The following is a 5,000-nucleotide window of genomic DNA, read 5'->3' as shown; positions in this document are numbered from 1 at the left end:
AGATAAACGTAGATAGTAGAAATAATGGAATAAAAGGGGGAGAATGTGACAATATAAGATTGGATAAAATAAACAAAAGAGACATTCAATTAATTAATTCTAAAATCAAGACAGAATGTGACATGAGAGACAGCAATCAAATTTAAATATTTTGAATGCAACCGTAAAAATAATGCAATGGTTGATATTCATAATCATTCAGTAACAAGGTAAACAATATATAATTTCTATTCTCATTTCGAGTCTTTTTCGCTCTTTCTCTCTTCCTCTCACTCTTCCACTCTTCCTCTCTTCCTCTCTTACTCTCTCTCTCTCTCTCTCTCTCTCTCTCTCTCTCTCTCTCTCTCTCTCTCTCTCTCTCTCTCTTTCTCTCTCTCTCTTCCTCTCTCCTTATACCCTTTCTCTCTCTTTCTCTCTCTTCCTTTCTTCCTCTCTTCCTCTCTCACTATTTCTCTTTCTTCCTCTCTTTCTCGCTTTTAATTAACTTATCATGTATTTCCTCTTATGCAACTCTTTCAAAAGATCATAATCATAATATACTCATTATATTATGACCATCATATTCTATAGACACTTAGGTTCCATTTCAGACACTCATTTATTTCTTGTATTTAACCCCCCCCCCAAAAAAAAAATAAAAAATAAAAAAAAGAAAAAAAAAATTGATGAAAACATTTACTTACTGCAACAATGCCCCTCTTTGCAATAGAGCTTTCTTACCCCCCCCCCATCCCTCCCTCTTCTTCTCGACCTGTCTGCCACCCCCCCTCTCTCTCTCTCTCTCTCTCTCCTTCCTATCGTCCTCTCCCCCTCCCCCCCTCTTTCTCCTACCTCTCCTCTCTACTTCTCTCTTTCCCCCCTCCTCTCTTCCTCTCCTCCCCCCCTCCCCCCCTCCAAATTGAACCCAAAAACAAAGGATATAACACCTATAGCGCCCCCATCCCTCACCCCCCCTCTCCCCCACTCCCCTCCCCTCTCCCTCTCCCCCCCCCCTGCCTATTACGATGACATTAATTATCTCATTCAGCGATCGAAAAGAAGAGGTAATTAATACCCTAATTAGGGTGGCACGGACTCGTAAATACGATGGTGATGATGATAATAACGATAATTAACTAGAGGCTTCACACCCCACAGATCGGGGTTTTATTGTCAAATTGCGCATTGCCTCGATCTTTTGTTTTCTCGCTTTTGTGCGCGCGGGGGAGAGGTATGGGAGGAGGAGGGGGGGGGGAGAAGGAATGGGGGGGTAAGCTCATTAGGGTGTTGGGGGTGTGGGGTGAGGGGTGTGAGGGGGGGTGTCATGGCCCCGTATGACACTGGGGTCTAATAATCCACTCATTGCCCACTCTTAACCCACTCCCTTCGTGTTGCAAACTCATCCCGCTCTGTTGCAAAAGCCCAAGCTCGGTATCTGCGCACTGAGATTGTGTTTTTTTTTTATATCTATTTATCTATTTTAACGAGATGTTTTCTCTTTACTGGCGATTTGATTAAAACGATTAAGCCATTTCTTGAATATTTTTCACTCATTTATTTATCTTTTCATATTATTATATTTTTTTTAAACACGTAGTGCTGGTGAATTAATTAAATCGATAACGACATTTCTTGAATATTAGTTTTTTTTCTCTCTCTCTCTCTCTTTTCTTTCATTCTTCCATTCTTTATCTCCTTCGTCGGACAAAGCCTTGTCTACCAAGGAGAGTAAACGTCTTGGAGAGCACGCACATCCAAATACACACATGTACACATACGCAGGGTGTATACATACATACGAATGCACATGCGCACACACGGTCACACTCTCAGGTATATACACATACATACTCGCTCGCTCACACACACACACACACACACAGACACACACAGACACACACACACACACACACACACACACAAAATCACACACACACACAATCACGCACGCAAAATCAGCGAGTCATGATCATTGTACGATCTATCAACATGCAATTGCTATTTAACAAGACATGCAATGGATTGCAAACGTAATTTGTTATTCGCGAAAAAAACTACATTTCCATTTTTTTCCCGACAAAATCGCATAATTAAAAACGTAAATATATTCTTGGTCCAAATTTGCATATCTCAACTCGGCAGAAAATGTCGCGTTAAAAATTATGAAGATATGGATAGTAATGATAATGATAATTATTATAATAACGATAATGATAATTATTATAATGGTAGAATTACAAGTTGTAGTTGCAGTAGTAATGATAATAATGATAATGATGATGATAAAGATGATGATGATGATGATGATGAGGATGATGATGATGATGATGATGATGATGATGATGATGATGATGATGATGATGAAAATTAATAAAAATAATGATAACAGTGACAATGATAATGATTATGATAATAATAATGATAATAATAAAAACAATAATAACAATAGTAATTATAATACTGATAATAATAATAATAATGATAATAATAATAATATCGATAATCCTCTTCCCTCCTTCCCGCGGCCGAGCTTCCCGCCCGCCCGCCCGCCCGCGCCGGCCTTTGCGAGAGCCGCCTCAAGTATTTAGCCGCGACCCGCTGGCTCGGGCGGGCGTGTTTGCCCCTGGCCCGAGGGTGTGTACCCGAACGTGTCCTCAGCCATCTTCAGGCTCATCCTCCACACGTCTCCAGTCACGTGTCCTCCCGACGCCCCTCGCCCTCCTTAGCGACGGGACCTCGCGGGGCGCCTTTGGGAGAGGTCGGAGGTCGCGGCCTCTCGTCGGGAGGTCGTTCGAAAGGGGGGGGGTAGGGGGGGAAGGGAAGGGAAGGTGGAGAGGGGCGTGGCGAAGGGGGAGGAGGCCGTGGGCGCCGTCCGTGGCGGAGAGGGCGTGCGTGTCCGTGAGAGGCGACGCTGTTGACAGAGGTGACCGCCGCCGGGACCCCGAGACCGCCACTTCATGGAGTGTGTTTAGGCGTATTATCTGCTGTATTTGACTGTATTATCGACCGTGTTTGTCCGCGGGGGGGGGGGGAGATCGATCTCTCTTTCTCCCCGTCTGTCCGTCCGTCCGTCTCTCCGTCCGTGTCTGTCTCTCCCTTCTATCTATGTCTGTATGTTTATTTTTTTTTTCATCTTTCTCTTTCTTTCTCCTTCTCTCTCTACCTCCTTTCTATTTCCTTTTCCTTTTCTCTCTCTCTTTTCTCTCTCTCTCTCTCTCTCTCTCTCTCTCTCCCTCCTTCCCCTCCCTCCCTTCCCTTCCCTCCCTTCCTCCCATCCCTCCCTCCCTGCCCTTCCCTCCCTCCCTGCCCTTCCCTCCCTCCCTCCCTCCCTCCCTTCCCTCCCTTCCCTCCCTTCCCTCGAGAAAAAAAAATATATAAGAAAACGCACAATCAAGACGATGTCACAGGCCTGATGTCAACGCCCACCATCGTTTCCTTTGGCGAGAAAAGAGTAAATAGATTGATCACCGACGTCGCTCGGTTGAAGTGCAGTCCAATCCTTTCGATGCCATTTGCCTTGATTTTGGTTTATTTTGAGTTTGGTTTTACCTTGATTTTTGGTTTACTTTGATTTTTGGTTTACTTCGATTTTTGTTTTCTCTTGATTTCGTTTTACCTTGATTTTGTTTTACCTTGATTTTCTTTACCTTGATTTCGTTTTACCTTGATTTTGTTTTACGTTTTGTTTTACTTTGATTTTTTTACCTTGATTTTCTTTTACCTTAATTTTTTCCTTGATTTTTTTTTTACTTTTCTTTAAGTATGTAGTTTGATGCGTTATGGTCGTTTTTTTTTTGTTTTTTTTTAATGTGTAAAGCTGGTCTGAAATTTAGATTTTTTTTTTTTTTTGTACGCGTTACTTGTTCAGAAAATTAAAACAAATTAAAAGTAAAAGAGTAAAAGAAAAAAATAAACTTAACCATAAAAACAGCTATGAGTAAACAAACAAACAAACAAACAAATCGGTAAGAACAATATTGAAATATTTAAATAGACGAGAAATTAACAACAACAACAACAACAAAAATAACGAACCAAACTAACCAAAAATCGGGAACGAGAAGAACAAAATAAATAAATAAATAAATAAATACAAATAAACGAAACAAAAAATATATATATATATATAAACAAAAAACAAAAACAAAAAATAAATACAAATAAACGAAAAAATAAAAACAAGAAAAAATATGAACAAAAAAAAACACACAAAAAAAGAAATAAAAAAAACACAAGAAAAACTATTTTTAAAAAAATTAAAAATTATGAACAAAAACACACCGTCACAAGTAAATAAATTCGTTGCATCTAATCTCTTCAGACGCTGAGTTTTGGACATTGATGCATTGCAGTCTAAGTTGCAATCAATCTCTCTGATAAAAAGGATTGAGAGATTGAAGAGCAAGTTGCAAGATGGAAAAAAAGGTGTGAGAGAGAGAGAGAAAGAGATAACAAAATAATCGTAGTGTTTTTTTTAATATTTTATATATCCTTTTTTCTATCTTTCTCTTTTCTATTCTTTGTTATCTCTGTCATACGCGAAAGAGTGAAAGATAGATGGGGAGAGGAGGAGGAGGAGGAGGAGGAGGGGAGGAGGAGGAGGGGGAAGAGGAGGAGGAGGAGGAAGAGGAGGAGGAAGAGGAGGAGGAGGAGGAGGAAGAGGAAGAGGAAGAGGAAGAGGAAGAGGAAGAGGAAGAGGAGGAGGAGGAGGAAGAGGGAGAGGAAGAGGAAGAGGAGAAGAAGGAGGTGGAAGAGGAAGGGAAGAAAGAGGAAAAGATAAGATTATAATTACTAAAAAAGAATGAATAATCAGTAAAGGAGAGAATCATGATAAAAAGAATGAAAGAAAAAGAAAACAAGAAAAAGAAAATAACCCCCCTCGCCCCCCCCCTAAAAAAAAAAAAATGAAAATAAAAATAAAAATAAAGAGTTAAAGATCAAAATAACCACAAAAAAAAAAAAAAAAAAAAAAAGAAAAAGAAAAAGAAGACATACAATAAAATAAAAAAGAAAAAGAAAAA

The 5,000-nt window shown here is 39.8% G+C and overlaps 1 protein-coding gene across 1 annotated transcript in view; it reads right to left on the bottom strand.

Annotated features, from left to right (window-relative positions):
* The window catches only part of LOC119576411 (histone-lysine N-methyltransferase PRDM16-like), a 61,628-nt gene that overhangs the window by 47,703 nt on the left and 8,925 nt on the right, over nt 1-5,000 (bottom strand). The window lies entirely within an intron of this gene.

This window comes from Penaeus monodon, chromosome 8, assembly GCF_015228065.2.
Source record: "Penaeus monodon isolate SGIC_2016 chromosome 8, NSTDA_Pmon_1, whole genome shotgun sequence".
In the NCBI taxonomy this organism is placed as follows: Eukaryota; Metazoa; Arthropoda; class Malacostraca; order Decapoda; family Penaeidae; genus Penaeus; species Penaeus monodon.
Note: the sequence above shows the minus strand (reverse complement) of the source record. Positions and strands in the feature narration are given on the sequence as shown.